At 42.6% G+C, this 14,504-nt stretch overlaps 1 long non-coding RNA gene across 1 annotated transcript; it reads right to left on the bottom strand.

The window, feature by feature from the left end:
- Positions 1-635: 635 nt before the first annotated feature.
- Positions 636-5,351, bottom strand: LOC139051341 (uncharacterized). Its single transcript, XR_011509343.1, has 4 exons — positions 5,048-5,351; positions 3,832-3,884; positions 2,579-2,768; positions 636-1,505 (listed from the first exon to the last, which is right to left on the bottom strand). It is a non-coding gene; the product is annotated as an uncharacterized lncRNA (long non-coding RNA).
- Between the last annotated feature and the right edge of the window lie 9,153 nt (positions 5,352-14,504).

Genomic DNA, 14,504 nt, shown 5'->3' with positions numbered 1-14,504 from the left:
AGTTTTATAAATAGCACACACATGCATCTGTCTAAAAAGTCCCATGCCCTGCTTGCATTCCTTAGACATTTTTCTGCATTCTGTTGTATGTCACCGTTTGCATCCCTTAACATTGAGGGCGCAAAACCGAAAAACAGCCTATTAATACACTTAATTTTTAGCCTGTAAAGGGGTTGTATGCGAATGGGGGCAGACAACTCTAGCATGAGAATAAACAAATATTTGTTCTCGCATTAATGAAACCAGTCAAAATATAATCTCGCAAATCTGGAAATGAATGCACAAAGAACCTTGTTGATTGTTACATTAGTGTCCCGAACAAGATCTTTTGATGTTTATAATTCCTAGTTTTATTCACTTTCCTCTAGTAACCGGGCTTTGACCTAGAATACTCAGTGTAGGAGACTAACCCAGGCCTGGAAGCCAATATTTAAGTCTGAAATAGACATTCATCCCCCGAACACATGGCACTGCTACGTCATCAGAAGAAACATGCATCCATGGACATATAGTCTGTAAAATTATTTTTACATGATCTGTAGCGTTACTCTTGCACTAACAAATTCTGAAAATTAGGAAATACATCTGCTATTTAAAGCACTGCTGCAAACCCGTGTGTTTGAGAAATGCAATACTCAAAAGGTGTAATACAACCAATGTGTGCATGAAACCTATGCTGCCTTTGACATTCGTCAGTGTGGCAAATAAGCACTGAGAAATGCCAAGGGTATCATAGCTTTCATGTCTCAAACCTTGTATGCGAGTACCAGTATCTTTGCAGTGAAAGAAGTCACATTATTACCAGACTTATGAGGGGAACCAATGTTTCTCTAGTTCAATAGTTTCTTTCTTGTGCTCCTATATCCTTGAGTTTTTAATAAATAATGGGTGCTTGAAATAAGTACTCTATATTGCTCTTAAATTTATCCTGCCCCAGAGCCCGTGTTATGTTACATTTTTTGAACACATTGCAGTGCTGTAGATTATCAAAGGAAGAAAAAATGCCGTAAGTTCGTATTTTAGCCTTCCGTACAACAAGAATTAATAACCTATCAATTACATCCACAAGTACGAAAGAACTACGAGAAACTGGGCTTAAAGGCAGGTATACATTAGAATAGCAGGGGCTGATGGTGAGAATTCTAAGAGAAAGGAACTATTAAAAACTAGATACTAAAGACACATATGAATTATAACAGAAATATTTACAAAGAGTTTGAAGAGACAAATAGAATGTCTGTTCAAATCACTCCACCCCAACATTCATCCATGGTTCGATAAGTGATCACAGCCGGTGATGCTGTTTGGATAGATGGTAGGTGAGGCACAGCTGTGAAATAGGTAGCACATGTAGAGGGGTCACCAAAGGTTGCACGCTGGTTGCACAGCAGGTTGCCTTGATCTCCGGACTCCCTCGACCCTGATGCGTTGAGCCTGGTTATACGTCGTTCGCAAGAGGCCTGGCCCGAGTGTGCGGCATGGCTTGGGTAAAATTTCGAGGCAACCTGAAAAACACAGTTTCATATATTAGCACCAAAATATTCTGTACCATAGGGCAAATCTGAAGTTTACCATCTGCACATAGCAGATGATGAAAACAGACACAAGTCACCAGACTCAAGGTATATAAATGTGCAAAAGTGGAAATGAATGTGAAGAGCTGCTTATATGATGGAATCCTTCAATTTGTCTTTTGTGGATCAATAATAGTATCTTAACATAAAGTCAAGTGTACATGACCCTCCCTATTTGTGTAAGTAGGCTATTCCATGCCAGCTGTTCCAACCTGGCACACAACCACTTGGAATTTCTTCTTGAAAACTGAGGGCCTTTCATTATAGAAAAAATCTCAATTTCACACAATACTTGAAGCAAAAAATTTTTACTGCCATAAACATTATGTCAAATTTCGTGTAATGCACCAAAGTATGCATCATAAACTGCCAGCCAGAAATTAGGTTATTTCATTAAGAGGGCCAAATTTTTAACAACGAAGAGAGGCCTTACACCAAAAACTTGACTGCTTATTAGCCACTGCTCAGTTTATTATGGCTGATTAAAAATGGACAAAATGGCTTATTAACTTTATTTTCACAAAAGTGACCTACAGCAAAAGCTGCAAATTTATGCAATCCACGTGTTTAGGACTTGTGCTGTGTGCAAGAATGGTATCAGAAAGATACATTATGCAGCAGTGCAGAGAGGAGGATGAACTTGGAAAAGAAGACAGTTTTGGTGTACGTTTATCGGCCTGCTTACCATTGAGGCAGCGCTAGTAAATTTATGCCAAATACCATGTATGAGCGTACATTGTATTCTTTTTAAATTGGTAAAGCTTTATCAAAGTAGTTTTTGTGTTAAGCAAAAAAAAATTGTGCAAGTGGTCTCTTGCAGTTTGAAAATTTACATCGCATTTCGTCTAATACACATAGCCTCTTGGCGGCTAAGACAAAATGCATGGACTTGAGCATCCCTGCACAGATAGCAGGGAGTCTAAACTACTTCGAAGTTACGTCTTTCATTGCTGAGTGACAAGCCATTTCACTCAAAAAGACGTCACTTAATTACAGGTATTTACCTGAATCTTTCTGTCCGCTGTCAGCCTGCTGGCATCATCACTAAGGCTGCCAACTCCCTAGTGGACATAGTCGGGACATGGTGGCGGCAGGATGCAGTGGCAGAAGCCGCCAAAGGCTCCCAACTACCTAGTGGATGTAGTCAGGACAGGGTGGTGGGAGGACACAGGGGTAGGAGCCGCCAGAGTGTACCTGCAACAAATTTGCACAAATGTTCTTAGTCCTACCATGACATGATTTACAATAAAACTGAGCTGTCTGTGTAACATGGCTACCAATACAAATAAAGGTAAACAGTTAGGTCCTACGACACAACTAGAAGCCCAACAAAAAAGAAACGGTACTTATGTTTATGAAAATCCAAACAATGAAACAAAAAATGTGTAACCGGTTTGTGCATGGAAGCTCGGTTGAAACCTGAGCTCATACCATCAAGTGATCTGCTAGACAACTGCAAGCCTGCCACCTAAATATGTCATTGTAAATTATTTTTACATGCATTATGTTAAGCTGCATTAATACAAGTTCAAAATCTCTTAATATAAGTAAATCACCAAGCTAATTCAATTAACGAATTCCAGTGGTCGTTAATGCAACAAAGTGCAAGCTCGGAATAAAGCTGGCTAAACTGGGCAGTGAAAAATAACAATGTGGTTCTCTACATCTTGTTTTCCTGGCTTTCGCTTTAGCGCTGGAATATACAAGAATTTTGACATTCCTCATATTTCACCCTGCTAATTTTTATGCCATAATGCATAATACTTCAGCAAGAGGAATAATGCTTTCTTTCAACAGTAAATAGTGATAGAACAAGAAAATTCATTGGAGCCAACGTTTTGAGAAGAAAAATCTCCTTCTCTTTGTCGAAATATTGGCTCCAGCGGTCCTTGTTCTACGGCTCTTCATCAGTTCAAGTCTCTTGTCCTCCTGTGTACCTCTGTACTTTCAATGTTATGTCAATGAAACTGTAATAACGGATCATTAGTAAATGTAGCTGATGAGGAACTTGGGCTTGTTGGTAGATAACGACAGAGTAACTGCGCAACATAAAGATACGGACAAAGGAGGCTTGTGTGTGTTGTCTCCTCCTGCTATATCCCCCCTTTGGGTGATTACTCTGTCTCAATGTAAAACTGTTACCCTTTGCACAATAATAGTAAAATGCATAAAGACAGGAAAGTGGACACAAAAATTACAACAAATAGCATCATATGCTAATGAGATATGCAAAAGTGCCTGCTACGATTTGTCTCACCCATAACGTGCTGGTAAGATGGTGACTTCTGGCTGTTGCCATTTCTTGAATACCTAAAATAAAATACATTTCAAAATTATAAAAATATACAGGACAACAGCAGTAGCCGAGGACATAATGCATTGTTTAGTACAAGAAGGTAAACTAATCTCCGATACACGGCAGACGAAATTTCCTTTAAGTTAGTAGAAAAATACAACACACTTCATTTCATTCAATACTGTCAGCGTTTCTTGCTACAAGAAAAAATGTATTTCTGCATGGAAGCAGCTAAATAATAAATGGCCTTCTACTTTTACAAAATATGTTGCAGCGACTAAGCCAACTACAGCTGTATATACTTAAAATTGCTGTATGCACATTACAATAGCCAAGACACGATAAACTTGGGTTCATATGCAGCTCACTGGAAGGTACAACTTTGCAATCAACTCATTTCTGCTGGACAAATATACGCACTAACATAAAACTACACATAAAAGGACCTTTTTTTCATAAACCACCGGACTCAATATAACAAATCCAGTAGTAATAGTACAATTTTACCACATAACACAGCCAGGTTTTGTAAGCGTAGTAGGATTTACTATATAAATGTTGCAGCATATTCATGCTTTTAAATTTTTACAACCGTGAAAATAAAGATTACGTAAAAATAATACATTATATATAGGCTTAGATTGTGAGCTAATGTGTTTTCTACTTACAGCCAAATGCACAAAAAGTTTGTTCTCTTTCAGCGCTTTGAAAGCGCCGTGTCTGTTCGCTTGTGCATGCAGCCGCTTAACCGCTCTTAAAATATCTGTGCTGCCACATCGCCTGACACTGCCATACAGCGTTGTAGCGCTTTTATTATTCGCGGCAATATACCTAAAGCGCTAGTAAATCTTCAGAATGCACAAGCTGCCCTTTCGATTACCTGTCTTCGCCACGCGAAAGTCACACTGGTGCTAGTATTGTATATACACTTCAAGTTACGCAGTACTTGATATTATACGGATTTTTCGATGCGACAGGCCACTCGTCACTAGAGTCGTTAAGAACGGTGTTTATCCTGAGGCTTCCGTCTGCCAGTAGTATTTCCGCATACATACGCGCACGCATGCCTAAGAAACGTCTGTGAACTGCCAAGAGAAACATGGCGCAAAATGTAGCCGTACAGGAAGGGCCGAGTAGGCGCCGTTTGTAAACTCGGAACAAAAGCTGATATGCTTACCTGAGACGTTAAGAGAAATATGGCACAGGTCACTCCCCGCTGGTAGTCGTTCGTATGCATCTGGTCGTCTCTGTCCGTTGCGATCTCCCATATCACAATGAAAGATGCAGTGCAAACCGCAGCACTTCGGGCGCTTATCGGCGATACGCTGCTGCTGGCGGCAGTCCCCTCGTCGCAATCACACAGCACGGACAGAAGCTCCCACCGTAACTTGCCACAACGCTTGGTTGCAGTCGCCCTTAACGCAGCGATTTCAGAACCACTCAACGACAACGTACTCGCGCGTGATGCAGCACAAGTTCAAGATGGCGTCATGCTATTGACGGCTTCGGCTTTGGATCATTTTGTATCTGCACAACTGGGCAAAACAGTTGCGCTAGTTTCGGTTTTGTTTCCTTGCGTTGAAATAAAAACTGTTTTGCTCACTGATAATTTTACGTCACTTAAGTAATGTTTACGAATGAAACAGCCATGAATTTAACACGGGTCTTGAAATACCCGCTACGTTCACTTGGCAGAAGCAAAATTTTCTCGTCCGAGTGTGGTTGTGTTTTAAATATCTATCGCTGGGCTGTCGGAGCGTGCTCGAAGTCTGAAGACGCGGCGTAATTGTCCTTAATTTGCTTAGCTATAACGGTGCGGCTGCCCTTGATTTCTGTCGAGTGCAGTTTGCTCTGATGTAAGGTAGAACTACAAAGCCGCCCATGTTACTGAATGATCTAGTGCACCTGAAGCTGCCAGAACTCCGGTATTTCCTCCACAAGTTCTTGCGAATGTGTGCCGCTCTCACCAAATGCGAGCGTATAGTCATTTGGCGGAGATTTAGCAACACATTTTCTAGAACTATCGTTCACCGCTCTATCACGACATGGCAGCAGCGTGGTTGGTCCTTAGTAAAATTTTCTATGTATTGCGAGTTTTTCGATAGCAATTATATGGACACAACCGCCGAAATATGTCTGTCGGTGTTGCCGTGAGCTTACGTATAAAGCGCGATAAGATCCTATCCTGCGCCGTTAGCTGTGCGCGTTAAAGGAAGTGTACGAGGGCGAGCCGAGATGTATGGGCAACCAGCTCTGAAGCTTCGCCTGCCAGCAGCAGCGCCGTAACACACAGCCTAGCGAGCGGTGGACACAGTTTTCAGTAGCACACGCTGCGATTTCGCGTCAGCAAATTCGCCGATCTGCTCGAGACACGCATTTCACTGCTCCTTCCATGACAGGAAACCGACGAGCTAGGACGTAGCTGCGCATGCGCTCAACGCAACGCGCATGGCATGACTCAGCGCATCGGGCTAAGCAAATGTTGATGCAGGCGCGCGTCTGTTATCGTTAAATATGGTGTGCCATCTTATTAGACTCCCTACCGGACGGTGTCAGCATATTTTAGTTGCACACTAAAGCTGTCGTGGCGCCTCCTGGCTAGCGCTGGTTCCCCATAGTGCCTGGATGGGTGCCCCAAGTATCTATAGGTGGTCACGTGAGAAAACGCGCGCAAGCCGGGGAAAGGAGGCGCTGGTTTAGCACGCTTCTCCTCTGGCCGTTGCTCTAGCCCGGTCTGGCGCCACTCTCGCTCTGTCTTGGAGATAATTCCCGATGGGAGCAAAGTGGGGAGGGGGGGGAGAGGGGAAAAGCGCTTCTATATCGCCATTTCAAGTTTCGGGGACGCTTTGAAGGACGAGGCAGCAGAAGCGTTCTGTCCGCTCTGTTCGCGCCCTTCATCACGCGGACGCTGTGGCAGCGAGCGTTCGCGGTCATTGAGTGAAATCTGTTCATGTTTGCACGTGCGCGCGTGACCCCGTGCTTGCTAATTTACGGAGTAAGCGATTGTTTACTGCAGTTTATTCAGGCGATGAAGCTACGAACCTTGGTTCGTGCAGTTGTTCGTGCAGTGGTTCATGCAGCATTGGGGGGGAAACTGCTACATTTTTGTTTTTAAATTTCTGGGGGCTATCCATTTCAATGCAAGAAGTCTAAAAAAACACTATGACGAGTTTCACCTGCTGTTATCATCGATCAATATTTCGTTTTCACTGGTTTGTGTAACAGAGACATGGTTAAGCGATAGCGATAAGAATTTGTTTTCATTTCCATCATACACTCCGGAATATTGTCATCGCGTGTCATCCCATCACGGCGGTTCCGCAATCTTTATTTCACAAGATATAGAGTATAAACGCCGGCTAGATTTAAATCTTAGTATGCCCGATTGCGAAGCAGTATGGATCGAAATCAATAATTCATGTTTCAGTACCGGTGAAAAAAGCACTGTATTTGGCTGCATCTACCGATCACCCAGCTCTAATATAAACACGTTTTGCTGCGCTCTAGATAAAATTTTTCACACTGTCTCGAATGAAAACAAGAACATGGTTATCATGGGAGACATAAACATCAATCTTCTGGATGAGAACTGCGCTTACAACAGAGAATACATTAGCATCTGTCATGGATACGGTATCGAGTCATTGTTACAACTACCCACTAGGTGCATGTCTAACTCGACTACTCTCATCGATCATGCACTAACAAACCTGATTTATCCCCCTAAGGCTTTTATCGTACGAAGCAACATAACCGACCACTTTCCGATTGTGCTCTGTTTTCCACGTCTTAATCACGCCATTGAAACTCTGTACACTAAACCCAGGTTTGACAAAGAACATTTCATAGAGCTAGTTAACAGTTCAGATTGGTCGCGCGTAACATCATTCAATGACGCTGAAGCCTCTTATACTGAGTTATCTGGCACAATTAAAACTTGTATATCCTCAGCAACAACAATAGTTAAGTGCCGTAAACATTTTGCCTCCCCATCAAACCCTTGGCTTTCACCAGGATTGTTGAAGAGCATGCGCAGGAAAGAAAATCTGTATCGTAAATGCAAAAAAAAACCATTTAACCAATCTCTTAAGTTTCGGTACAAGAAGTTTTGCGCCTTACTGACAAATCTACTAAAACAAGCAAAGAAAACTTACTATGAAAATGTAATAAATGAAACCGGGAACGATTCCCGGAAACAATGGCAGATACTTAATGCGTTTCTGAATAAGAATACTACTAGGAATAGAATAACGAAAATACAAGAAAAAGACTGCACACTTACAAACCCTGAAGATATTGCATGCGCATTCAGCAACTTTTTTGGTACTGTGCCTGATATCCCTGGGGGTAATGACACTCACATGCCACGCTTGACACAACAATCATTTTATCTCTTCCCAACTACACCCAGTGAAGTTCGAGCAACAATTATGAATCTTAAAAATTGCAGTCCTGGTTTAGATTCCATATGCTCGTATCATATCAAAGAAATTGTTGACAGCATATGTGAAGCTTGCAGTCACGTTGTCAATTTAATCTTTAAAACTGCCATTTCTCCTAGTGACTTGAAAAAGTCAAAAATAATTCCTGTGCACAAAAAAGGAGACGTCACCTTACTAGCAAACTACAGGCCCATATCCATCTTGCCGTGCTTCAGTAAAGTAATAGAAAAACTATTAGTACAGCGCCTATCTAATTACTTGGATAAGTTCCAATTATTAACACCAAGACAGTTTGGTTTTCGTGCTGGATATTCTACTAACCTAGCTTTAATCACCCTCACTGACAAGATCAAAGCGGAAATTGATGGGGGCAGATTCGTAGGATCTGTATTTATTGACTACTCGAAAGCATTCGATTCCATTAACCACAACATTCTCTTTACTAAACTCTGCGCATATGGAATAACAGGTCCATCTTTGGAACTACTGCGCAGCTATCTATACGACAGACAGCAACAGGTTTGCATTTCAGGAGTGCTGTCTGACACAAAAATAATTAACACTGGCGTTCCACAGGGGTCCATACTCGGTCCCCTCTTATTTCTAATCTTCATTAATGATTTCCCAAACTGCCTAACTTCTACAGAATGTCTTTTGTACGCGGACGACACCACTATTTACGCCTCACATAACGACATCTTTACGCTAACTGAGCTTTTAAATGATGAACTAAATAATGTCAGTAGTTGGTGCAAAAAAAATAAATTGCTAATTAACCCTCAGAAAACAAAGTTTGTGGTTTTTAGTTCACACAGTAAACCTCGACATAACCTTCTACCACTGTACATAGCTTCTCACCCAATATTTCCATCTAATGAGTGCTCATTTTTAGGTGTTCAATTAGACTCCTTTCTAAAATTTAATTTGCATGTCAACTTCATAAAAAAGAAAGCTGCCTATGGAATCAGAGTGCTTTTAAAGGCCAGACAGTACTTTCAAAAGCACACTCTCCTGACACTGTATTATGCCTTCATTTATAGCCACTTAAATTACTGCATCAGTTCTTGGGGTCTTACATATCGCTGTCATATAGCTCCCTTGCAGCACATCCAAAATAACGCTGTCCGTATCATCGCTTCAGCTCCTTATAACGCTCATGTTACCCCCATCTTCACTGAGTTACGTATCCTGACAATAAATAAAATTATCTGGTACAATCACAGCATCGTTATTTACCGCCTTCTTCATAACCCACAATTACATTATGTCATTGGCAGGAATAGTCTTGCTAATCCTAACACTACCAGGTTCTCTTTACAAAATAACCTTTTACTTCCAAAATCGCGCAGCAACTATGGCAAACTAACTGTTGGTTTTGCTAGTGTGAAAATGTGGAATAATTTACCTACTCACGTGAAATCCTCACCTACATTATCATCATACCAACGTTCACTGAGAGCTTATATTAATACCCTGTAAACTGTATCTATTTCTTTGAAGCATGTTTATGTTGCTTATTGATGTAATTTATTTTTTGTTGTGATGTGTTGCCATAGGTTATATTACTTTAACACTGTAGAAATTGTGTAATTCATTCTTTGTTTGTAACCGCAACTGACGCCTTTTTATTTATGTATTATTATGTAACTAAGAACAAGAGGTCCCGCTGCAGTTTATAACTGTGGGACCTCTTTCTGTATAACTTCTACTGCATATATGTACCACCTATGAATGAAGCAATAAAACTTGAAACTTGAAACTTGAAAAGCAGTGCTGCGTACGCTAGTGTTTGTTTCTGGTCGCGGAACACAACGCACTGCGGTAGCCCAGTGGCTTTGGTGTTGCGCTGCTGAGCTCGAGGTCACGGGTCCAATCACAACCGCAGCAGTCGCATTCCAATGGGGGCAGAATGCGAAAACGCGCGTGTATTGTGCATTCCGTGCACGGTAAATAACCCGAGCTGCTGAAAATAAATCTGCAGTTTTCAATTACCGTGCGCCTCATAACAAGATCTTGATTTTGGAACCTAAATCCTCAAAATTTAACTTTACGTAGCGCAATTACATTTACAATCGACACTGTTGAGTGCGCCTACTGAACTTGTTATCTCGTTGCTGTGCTCTCTTTGGTAGCCAATGCTATATTTTTTAGATTTACTTGTGGTCAGAATCCATTGTGACAAATCCGGGTCTTCCTTAGCATAGGAAGCCAGCTATCGCTTAAGCGTGTGATATATCAACAAACATGTTCAAGGAAAATCGATATTTAGAGTTCGATGTAATTGCAGAACATGACAAGCTTGACGAAAGAATGATACACCGCATGTCGGTAACATGTCGGTAACATCATTTCAGCATCAAACAAAACACTCGGTTTTCTAAAACGTCACCTTCGTCTTGCCCCACCACATGTTAAATTGCTCGCGTATAAATCACTTATAAGACCCAAATTAGAATATCCATGCCCCATCTGGAGCCCACTTCAAGCATATCTAATCACCGCATTGAAAGCTGTGCAGAATCGTGCTGCCCGATTCATTCATTCCTCATACTCATATGACGTCAGTCTTTCATCCTTGAAAGCTACATCCGGACTGTCACCCCTCTCTTTTCGTCGTCGCATTGCTAGCCTCACCCTTTATCACAAATTCTTTTATTCTCCTCTCAATCAAGCACCGTATATCGCCGCCGCATCACGCATATCTCACCGCACCAGTCATCCCCTTCAAGTTGCCCGCCCACTATCACGTACTACTACGCTTTCAGCCTTGTTATTTCTTCGAGCAGCCACGGACTGCAACGGCCTACCCCATGACATCGTCGCCATCGCTTCAACACCTGCTTTTCAAGAACGCGTAACAGATAATAATAATAATATTTGGGGTTTTACGTGCCAAAACCACTTTCTGATTATGAGGCACGCCGTAGTGGAGGACTGCGGAAATTTTGACCACCTGGGGTTCTTTAACGTGCAACGCGTAACAGATCACCTTCAATGTTAAATCACCATCGCTGTTTGTTTTCCTCACTACAAATGTAATCCCACCCCTTATGTAACACCCCCTGAAATGGGGGCCTTTAAGGAATGAAACTGAACTGAACTGATTACAACCAGGACAGGAACCCGAGGGCCTGCCTAAAACAGAAGACGTTATCAGGTATTTCTTCTCCTGCATTTTAATCTTTCTCTCGCCAGACTCATCTCGAATATCAGAGGAGTCGCAATCTTGCACGACGACTCTTCGCGTCCTATTAAGAGTCAAACGACCCACACACAAATGTTGACTCTTGTTTTGTGACTCTACCCGCGCGAAAATGGGTCTTCGTAAGAAAAATGAGAGTCAAGTTGCTGTGACTCACTTTTTACTCTCTTTTTTCTTAGAGTGTAGGGCCTATGCCATATTGCCCCACTGACTTGTCTCCAGCCTGCTTCTTGCCTACCCTGGCATTGAAGTCACCCATCAGTATAGTGTATTTTGTTTTGACTTTACCCATCGCCGATTCCACGTCTTCATAAAAGCTTTCAACTTCCTGGTCATCATGACTGCATGTAGGGGCATAGACTTGTACCACCTTCAATTTGTACCTCTTATTAAGTTTCACAACAACACCTGCCACCCTCTCGTTAATGCTATAGAATTCCTGTATGTTACCAGCTATTTCCTTATTAATCAGGAGTCCTGCTCCTAGTTCTCGTCTCTCCGCTAAGCCCCGGTAGCACAGGACGTCCCACCTTTTTAGATCTGTCTATGCTTCTTCTGTCCTCCTAACTTCACTGAGACCTATTATATCCCATTTGCTGCCCTCTAATTCTTCCAACAACACTGCTAGACTCGCCTCACTAGATAACGTTCTAACGTTAAACGTTGCCAGGTTCAGATTCCAATGGCGGCCTGTCCGGAGCCAGGTATTCTTAGCACCCTCTGCAGCGTCACAGATCTGACCACCGCCGTGGTCAGTTGCTTCGCGGCTGCTGGGGACTGAGGGCCGGGGTTTGATTGTTGTATTCATATAGGAGGTTGTGGCCAGTTACTGCACCAGGGTGGCCAATCCTGCTCTGATGAGAGAGTGCGTTACTGGTTTTGGTCATCGGGATCAGGCCGCACTCCAGGCCTGTTTGTGCAATTTTCTCAACACACGGTTTTTTGTATTTTCCAGTGGAGAATTGCGCGGCACCGGGATTTGAACCACGGTCCTCTTGCACGGGAAGCGGATACTCTACCGTCCCCGCAGTAGTTAAATTAAAAAATTAAATTATGGGGTTTTACGTGACAAAACCACTTTCTGATTATGAGGCACGCCGTAGTGGAAGACTCCGGAAATTTCGACCACCTGGGGTTCTTTAACGTGCACTTAATTCCAAGCACACGGGTGTTTTCGCATTTCGCCCCCATCGAAATGCGGCCGCCGTGGCCGGGATCCGATCCCGCGACCTCGTGCTCAGCAGTCTAACACCATAGCCAATGAGGAACGATGGCGGGTCCTGCAGGAGTTGTACGCCTCATTTAACCTACAGTGGTGCCCTATTTGATCAATCAAGGTGGACCAATCTGAGCTCGGTTATACCGCACCGATGGCACTCGGCTAGAGAACCTGGTATTTATGACCTGCACATGTGTATCCATACATATTTGAGGAAATATATAATTTTTTTAGGAGGGCTCCCGTACAGTGATAAAGTAAAGGAAAAGACATTAAAAAGGAAAGGAAAAAATAAAAAAGGGGAAAAAAGGAACATAAAAGGTGATTTGAACTCGTGACCCTTGGATGTTGCACGGAAAGATAGCTCAGTCGGTTGGTTCGTCAGGCCCCAGATTACTTTCAAACGCCACAGCTCTTGCTCCGAGCCTCATACTTACGTGAAAAGGGACTGATGTTGTCTGCGATAGTCGATAGTCCGAGTGGTTGGAAGGCATACTTTCTTGGAAAAATGACCGCCCGAGAAGAACAGCGAATTCGAGCGGCTTTAGAGACTAGGAAAACTGCCTTAAAATATTTAGACATGACGGAAAGCTTCGATAACAAACTATAACACGGCAATCAGCACTCGAATATGATGAGAGAAATTATTGAGACATGGAAAATTCCCTTGAAATAAATATGGTTTGCGAGACAAATGCTTGTAAGTATTGAACCTCTTAAAGGATGAGGGGAAATATGCGCTCACCGAGAGGGCATCGTCCGCACGAGACCACCACCAGGCACCTTACTGGAATGAATTAAATGCTAATTAGAAAATTGTAATAATGCACTAACCTTCCAATTCAACTGTGATGTGTCATATAGCAAAAGTAGTCTCTAAAAGGTAACACAAGTATAGAGGTGGAATTCTGTTTATCACAGTGAGGTGATTTGAAGAGTCTGGTGCCGTGGATAAAACTCAGTAGTTGCGAGGGGAGTACAGATGTGAGTTCTAGCCTGTTTACATAAAGGGTGTTAAGTATTCATAAATTAATTTATGGGTACTTAAAGTCATTATTAATTAGTACTGGAAGTGGTCTTCCATATTGCAATGACACATTTTCACAGCGCTACGATCCGCAGCTTGGAGAACCTCATCGCCAGATCCCCAGTGCAGCTGCATCTACCCCAGCAGCTAGAATAGAACTATACTCGTGGACAACTTTTCTTGGCTATGAAGCCAAGGCTAAGGAAATTAAGCGCGCCTCTTTCACCGCTGCCGGAAGTAGTCCCGCAGTTTCTTTCACGTTGTCTTACGTGTGAAATAGAAAACAATATGTTGGTTTTTTACAGCACATACTTTGAAACCATGCGGAACACTCACCAGTCAGCTATTGGCATTTTATTTTTAGTTTCCTCTTTCGAGTTTTTGCACACCCGAAACCGTCGCACGTTTTGCCCATTCATCGAAAGTAAAATGGCGCCCGTGTCTTCTGGTGAGTGTTTGTCGCACGCTGTCCTGCCAATCAACTCCCCTGGGATGCTGTTGACCAAGTTTAGCAACGAAAAAACTGTTGAAACACACACACAGAAAAAGAAGGGTTTGCAACGTCTACGCTGAAACCAAACAAACCCATCTGGAAATCACAACCATCGGAATGCGCAAAGGAGCGAGCTGACTGCTGCGCCGGCTCCGTACCGACGTCGATTGTGCGTCCCGGTCCTAACCGGCACCGTATGGCTTCCTCGGAGCTCCGACGCAGGCTGCGCTGCATGCTGTTTAGAACTCGGT

Source organism: Dermacentor albipictus, unplaced genomic scaffold (assembly GCF_038994185.2).
Source record: "Dermacentor albipictus isolate Rhodes 1998 colony unplaced genomic scaffold, USDA_Dalb.pri_finalv2 scaffold_11, whole genome shotgun sequence".
In the NCBI taxonomy this organism is placed as follows: Eukaryota; Metazoa; Arthropoda; class Arachnida; order Ixodida; family Ixodidae; genus Dermacentor; species Dermacentor albipictus.
This window is presented reverse-complemented; position numbering and strand designations above follow the sequence as displayed.